Below are 8391 nucleotides of genomic sequence, written 5' to 3' on the forward strand. Positions count from 1 at the left end.
AAGAAAATAATAAAAGTCCTAAACAAAATGAGAATAAAGCTGAAAAAAATAATAAAATAGTTTTAATCCAAAAAGAAAAAAAATATTAAAACAACTAGGAAATTATAGCAAATCTTGAATAATAACTTATGGGCATTATCGTAAGCCTTTTCAATCTCCAATTCCTATGAAATTTTAACCCTAAAAAAAAAAACTATGTAATCTTCAAAAAAAATTCCAATATGGCACAATGATTGGATTGAAATATATATATTTGTTAATATAAAACTATGCGTTAGGAAAACATTTCCTACATCAGTCTCCTCGGGTTAGAAGGAACTCATCCTTGAGTTCTAGCTATCCATCCACCTATATCGTTGTTATTGTTGTCGATCATTGAAAGTGATGCCCTTGCACTCTACTGACCTTTGGTGTGATGTCACTGTAAAATTAGCTGACTTAGATAAAGTAGGTCAAGAATCAATGTTCAAAACACTCTGAATCTTTGCATAACCTTTATTAGTCGTCAATGGTTTGTTTCACCTCATGCCAAAGGGATTTTTTGATATCTAAAAGGAACAATAAGTCTTTCCTTACGCTCTCATGGTCACAATCTCAGATTCATTAGATATAGTGATGCCGATGGATCTACTAATAAAAATGAAAGGAAATCCACCTCAAGATATGTTTTTATTATAGGAGGTGGGGTATTTCAAGATGTATTAAAAATTATTCTTGTGTCTCCCTGTCTATGATGGAGTTAGAAAAAATTGCTTACATAACTGTTGTCCAAGAGGTAATCGAGTTTAGACGATTCTTACAGAGTTTGAATGTTACGATACATGCAGATGATATTGTCATTATTTATCATGACAACACTTATGCAATAGCTTATACAAAGGACTCCAAGTATAATGGCAAATCAAAGTAAATTGATAGCAAATACCATTTTATTTGAGACATCATTGTGTAGTTCAAATTGTCATTAAACATATCTCCACTCATGAGATTGTTGTTGATCTATTTACCAAACCTCTCCTAAGAGTATTTTTCTATGTAATATTGTTAATTTGAATTAGTGCACACTATCATATTAAGTGTAAATGTCACCAAGCAATGATTGCCCTTTTTATACGGGAAAATTTCCCTGATGTTGAGAAAGCGAGCGGGATGAGACATATTCCTATCATAAAGTGTATTTTTATAACACTCATGATATACTAGCACATAGCGAGTTAGCAAGAAAATACTTTTTTATTTGATGTCTTCTTAGTTAGAGCTAAGATGAGAATTATAAGTTGAAAATGGAGAGGTTCATGTCTCTATAAATCCTGTTATATAATCAAATATGAGAATTTTAAAAAAACACTAAAAGAGTGATTGTTTTGAGATACCCGGGTTAGGAGCTTTTAAGCCAAGGTTCGTATCGTGTATAAGCGAGACGTTCTTTATAGTGGGATCTCTACCATAGCATACAATATCATGTTGTATGTGCTAAGTCAACCGTAAAATAAAGTGATATAATTGATCTCTTCTTCATCATTGTGTGAGTCATATGGTTCTTTTTTGAATCCATAAGTATAACTTTTAGGACTTAGAACTATGTTAATTATGGAATTTGATGTTGCTAACATAGCATTTTATCCAAGGGTTATGAATTATATAGTCCAATGAAGTATGTCTAAGAAAGCGGTGAAGTCAAAATTAATTGATATTAGGAGCTAAAAAATACATATTTGAATCACACTAATGATTTTTGACTTATTGCCCGGGCGATTATGTTAGATAAATGTATTTGACATGATCATAAGTACAAAGGCATATAATGAGAGATCATGCATAGCTCGTGATATTATCTAAAAGGGATCAAAGATGTTTGATCTAGTATGATTATTTAATTTGTGGTATAAATGAGATATCGAGTTGTAATATTGTTTAGTTTTCATAGTGGTTTAATATAACATTATTCTCATATGTTTTTTTTATTTTGTCACATGTTCCATTTCCCGCATGGAAAGGAGAGCAAAAGAGTTATCTTATTATAAGGATAAGGTTATGACTTAGAATGCTTGATATATAAGTAAGAAATGTAGATGCTTGTCCATATATTTATTTTGTTTGAGGGATAAAGTCTAACTTTTTTATGATTAAGTTTGGAGACCCAATGTAAGATCCCACATTGGAAGCGAGCGTCCAGAGCCAGGGCCTTATAAGTGCATGCTCACCTTGACTAGTAAGACGCGTTTTGGGGCTATGCGTGGCTATCAAGAACAAAACCGTGAGGGGGACCTGAGTGGAAGCCCTGGATTTGGGTGAACTGGGAGGCCCAAAGCGGACAATATCTTGCTAGTGAGGTGGGGTGTTACATTTGGTATCAGAGCCGAGGACGGCTCGTCTTAAGGTGGGGGGATTGTAAGATCCCACATCGAAAGTAAGCGTTCAAAGCCAGGGCCTTATAAGTGCATGCTCACCTTGACTAGTAAGACGCGTTTTGGAGCCATGCGTGGCTGCCAAGAATAAAACCGTGAGGGGGACCTGAGTGGTAGCTCTAGATTTGGGTGGACTGGGAGGCCCAAAGCGGACAATATCTTGCTAGTGAGGTGGGGTGTTACAGCCAACTTCACCTAGGATTTTTATTTGAAAGAGTCTTAATAAGCTTATGACACTCTATTTATATAAGGATACAAATGGTTAATAGAAAAAATACTCTTTGATATTTAATATGTAGTCAAGAAAAAAAAACTCTCTCTCATAATATTTATGTTTGTTCTCTCTAGAATACCATCAAAGTTTTAAGAATTTGTAATGTGTTATTTATTTAGGTGACTTTGGTAACTATCTAAAAAACAAGATTGATTTGATTCTTTTGGTTCATACAGATATTGAAGAAGTTTGTAAATCAAGTGGAGATCTTGATTCATAAATTTGTTGTGTTTCATCAATCCTTTTATTTATAATATACCAACATATACAAAGATTTGGTTGTGTGTTCTTTCAACATATCACATATCAATCTTAAAGTAGATTTATTCTTGAACTTGGAAAAACAATAATAATGATGAAATTTAACTGAAATTGGCTACCAACCTGAAATTATGATAAAACGATCAAAAAAATTCTTACATAACATTTTGGTAATGATGTTTTTTCACAATTTCAAACCTTTTTTGTGTGTTAATTGGTAAATTTCAAATGGTAAATATGGTTATAAACAAATAATTTTCAGTTATATTATGTATTATATGTATGGATGTAGTACATTATCTAGTTAAAAATAACTATTTCTAAAATGCTGTCATTATCGAAGCAGTTTTTTTGTTTAACAATATTGATAAAGAAAGAGAACGAGAGAAACAAAGAACTCTTACAATGTACAGAAGTAAGATTTGAAATTTATTTGTTTATAGTTTTTGGTTCGTCCTGAACCCCACTTCAATTCCCTCTCCTGAGAAAGACAATCCAATAAACATAAATTAATGGGAGAAAAATACAGAATATTTGGATTAGGTACACATAAAGCAAAATAAATTTGTTATAATCATATGATATGTGTCTTATTAAGACCATTCAAGTGGGTATGATCTTCACCAACTCCTATCCTTGGCAAAGTCAACATATCCAACCTGAAAATGACAATGTATGCAAAAGGAAACCCTAATTCCAGTTCGAAAAGAACACATGATCAGCTAGCTTATAGATATGCTATTTTGATTTAAGAAAGTTGCTTACCAGAACTTTAAACATTTTTGACAGGACACGTATGGCATTGACTCGCATTTGTTTTTATCAATCCTTGTTTCAATAAAAATATATTGATTATAAAAAAAAAATCATGATCCTCAAACCTACCATTGATACGATAATATATCTCACATTCACACAAGATAATTACTTTACTTGTATTGTCGGTTATAGTGAAAAACTTGTATCCCTAAGTGCAGTACTTGTATATATCCAAACCCTCTGCTATGCTGATCTTCTTCTTTGGTTGTCTGGCTAGCATAGTGTTTCCTATATCTACATTTCTAGTCGTTAGCTAGATTGGTTCTAATAATTACTGCAAATTATCCCCCTTGGTGCTAGCTCTCTCTTTCTCTACATAATCGCTCTTGGCTTGCCATGAAAAAAAATAGTTACTGCAGATTAGGCCCCCGATGAAGTCAATGTATGCTATATATTGTTAATTATAACACAAAGAAAAATGAATTTACTTTTTTTGCTCGATCCATTTCGAGTTGTAGAAGAAAACACTGGTGTGCCGCAGCTTCATGGTCGATACAGACGTAAGAAGACTGGAGGATTGTATATAGGCTTGGTACTGTTGTCTGGCCCCAGCTTACATGTATTCAATCACGTATACCCCCTTCCTTCCTTTTCGCCTTTTATCAATCTAATTTAATATCTAATACATATAGTAAATATTATCTACCTGCAATAATAATTAATATACCAATTTTCAAGTTAGATCCATATGCATTTTGTATGAAGTATAATTTGATTTTCTTATGCAAGCTCGGACCTGCCAGGTATTTATTGGAAAATCTCAGGTTGTGCATGCGAGACAACTCAAAATTTTGTTTTAATTAAAAAATAATGTTTTTTTTTGTCTTTGGTTTATGAATTATATTACATATTTTATTCAAAAAGTTTACTTGAATTTTTTTTTTTCAAACATGCTTTTACGGCATTTTAACTTATTTTACGGTAAATTATTTATGAGAATAACTTTTAAATTATCACTCAAAATTAAAAGTTGACTCATAAGGCGTACGAAATGGAGTCTATATATTCATCTTTTTGGCTTTTGCTTGACTTTTGGCAGAGAAGGTGTGGAAAATGCAGTTTTATGGAAATGTTTTGAATGAGTTATATCTTTAAATTAAGCTTAATTATCATTTAACAAATATTTTAGAGAAAGGATGGGGAGAGAGCTGATTTTGAGATATATATATATATAATGATAATGATGGGCACCAACAACATCAGATTCATTGAATCCTCCCTTCATCGAAAAGTTTTTTACTCATTATTTAGAACCACCCAATATATTTAAATGCAACACATTATCATTGTTTTTTTGGTTGACTTTTGAAATTAAGCCTTTGGTCAACTAACCTTATAAGTTTATAAGCTAGATAAGGAAGTATTTGCTAAGATAATATATACTAGCTGCAGGCTTCAAAGTTGTTGTAGTCGTGGTTAAAAGATCACAAGTTAGCAGCAGAATATTGACATGATCAAAGCTGGGATCTTCGAGAGAGTGAAGATTGCCACTTCCTCGTCCTTCTGTAAGGGAACTCACTATTGATTGTGCTTTAATTACTGCTTAATTTATGGTTTGACTCTCCTCAATGATTTAGGTTGTTTAACAACATCATACCCAATGCTATACGGTATGCCTAATCTTGCTTCCCATAAATGGGGTATTTTATATATATATATATATATATATATATATATATATATATATATATATATATGTATTATCGGGGATGTGTAGCCCTATTAATTTATGATGAATTTAATTTTAATAAAAACACAAGTCATATGGCAATAAAATTCAGATGTCTAAACCCACTTTCACAAGTTCACCTAATTTTCCCATGTGACCTCTCTGTTGTGTTCCTTCTATCGTACAATTATTGTATCCATCTTTTATTATATTCGGCAAGTCATGATAAATTTAGATTGCGTGCGTACGTAACAGTGCTTCTTACACTTTGATGTTTGTCGTAAAAATATGTCGTGTTTTTTTTTGGTAAATTTATCCAATCATTATTTTCGGCGCATCACCTATAAACGCATGGATTTATAGGACGCGGGAAACGGCCATGGCCCTCTAAAGATTGAGAGATTTCTGAAGTCACCCTCATTTTGGCAATTTTTTTAAGAAAGTTGAATAAATTGGCTGCTCATAAGCATGGTTGCTACACTTGGTTCATGGAATTACAAGGAAAAAAAAAACCTAGATATTTGAGCTATCAAGTTAACTCACATGTCACCAAGTTAATTTAGATAAATTGTCTTTATAAAAAAAAAACATTGTTGGATAAATTTAGATAAATTTAGAAACAATAATAATTTAGATAAATTTATAAATTTCTTAGATTTAACCATTCAGGTCATGGATCAATCCTGTTTAGTTAATTATATTTTATTATATTAATTTTTTTTAATTTAACTAAAAACCTGGCTCAAATCAGATTTTGAGTTATAGATTTTCACATATCTAATCAAATCTAATTTAATAAATATATGCGTAGAAGTAAGATAACCCCATTTGCTGCCTCCCTCAATCACTTCATAAAATTTGGATCCATTATTGACCGGCATCCACGTCCCTCTTCCTCTAGAGCTCTTGAATCTAAACCTAAAAAAAATGTTCAGATAGAGGATAAATATAGAAACATTCGAGAATTATATTGGAATTCTAGTCCGGGGGGGTCATTACTTACATCCGCGCTCACCAAATTATATGTGAAGAAATGCTAATTATGCTCATTATTACCTTTAAATAATGTTCAATAAAATCTTAACACTACCAGAAAACCGGAGAAAAGCAACGGAATTACCGACGGAATTTTTCCGTCGGTAATTATTACCGACGGAAATAATTCCGTCTCAAAATCTGTCGGTATATACCGACGGATTTATTCCGTCGGTAATGTCGTCGGTATCTACAGACGGAACAAATTCGTTGGTATATACCGACGGTTTCGCCGACGGGATATACAGTTCGTCTGGAAATATGCAACAGCGTGGTGACGTCAGGCGATTTTACCGACGGAAAGTACCGAGGGATTCAAACTGAGATAGCCGTACAGTGACATGGCGCTGTCACAGACGGCATCACCGACGGAATCACAGACGGCAGGAGGCCGTCGGTGATTCCGTCGGAAAAAACCATTATATGCACCGACACTCTCTTCCTCTGTTTCTCATTCTTCTTCTTTCCCATCCCACCTCTCCCCTCCCAAACTGCAGCCAAACACCCATCCCAAACTCTCCACTATTCTCAACACGAGCACTCAAGTTTCTTATATCTTGTACGTGGTCACAATATCCGTTTCTTGTAGATTTTATCATTTTTTTGTAAGTAAATCTATCCTTTTTAGTTTTAATATTTAATTGTGAATTTTATTGTTTTAGTATATGTATTTTGTTAATGTTTGTACTTGTTTAATTGTTATTTGTCAAAGAAACTTGTAGTATGAATGTATAATTTTGTAGTTGTTAAATTGTTTGTATGAACGTTGATAGTTGATAATTGATAATGAATATTTAACATAAGTGTTGTTTTAGTTTGTTGGATAATGTCAGGGAAAACCAATATTTTTGTTATGTTTTATAGAGGTTCAATAGAAGTCATGGATGATCGTTCATGGATGTATCGGGACTCACCCCAAGGATTGCGGAGGATGGATTATTGTAACGGTGTCCAGGGTTTTATTAATTTCGCAACATCTATTCCGGGGAATTTTACTGATGGCGGTATTAGGTGTCCATGCAGGAAGTGTAAAAATTTAAAGTTTCTGCATCAAGATGTTGTAACGATACATCTTCTAACCAAAAGGTTCATGGAAGATTACCTGTGTTGGTATGCTCACGGAGAACTATTTGTTCCTGATGAGAGCATGGAAGAACAGGTGGTTGGGTCAACTTCTAGTGCTAGCAACATGCATGAAGTTGGAAATGAGAACAGTAATCCTTACAGGAATATGGTTATGGATGCAATGAGAATGAGTGAAGGTAATGTCAGGGAATGTCCAATCGTAGAAGAAGAACCTAATGCAGATGCAGCAAGGTTTTTTGATCTGTTGAGAGATTCTGACGAACTATTATGGGATGGCTGCACGAACCACAGTAAATTATCAGCCGTAGCACAGGTGTTCACCATCAAGTCAGATCACGGGTTGAGTGAGGCCGGTTATGACAAGATTATTGAATGGACGAGAAGCATTTTACCTGAAGGGAACAGGCTGAAAGAGAACTTCTATGCTGCCAAGTCCATGATGAAACCCCTCGGTTTAGGATACCAGAAAATTGATATATGCCCTAACTTCTGCATGTTATACTACCTTGAAAATGCTGAGATGACCGAGTGCATGACATGCGGGCATTCCCGTTACAAACCCAGAACTGGTAAAGGGAAGACTCTCGTGGCATATAAAAAACTTAGATACTTCCCAATCACACCTAGACTGCAGAGGTTATTCATGTCACCAAGGACTGCTGAGCACATGACATGGCACCAATCACACCATGCGGTTGATGGAGTGATGGTTCATCCTTCTGACGGTGAAGCCTGGAAACACTTTAACAGTATGCATCCTCCCTTTTCAGCTGAATCAAGGAACGTGCGTCTTGGGTTGTGTACAGACGGATTCAACCCATTCGGGTCATTTGTTGCTC

Source organism: Populus nigra, chromosome 17, assembly GCF_951802175.1.
Source record: "Populus nigra chromosome 17, ddPopNigr1.1, whole genome shotgun sequence".
Taxonomy (NCBI): domain Eukaryota; kingdom Viridiplantae; phylum Streptophyta; class Magnoliopsida; order Malpighiales; family Salicaceae; genus Populus; species Populus nigra.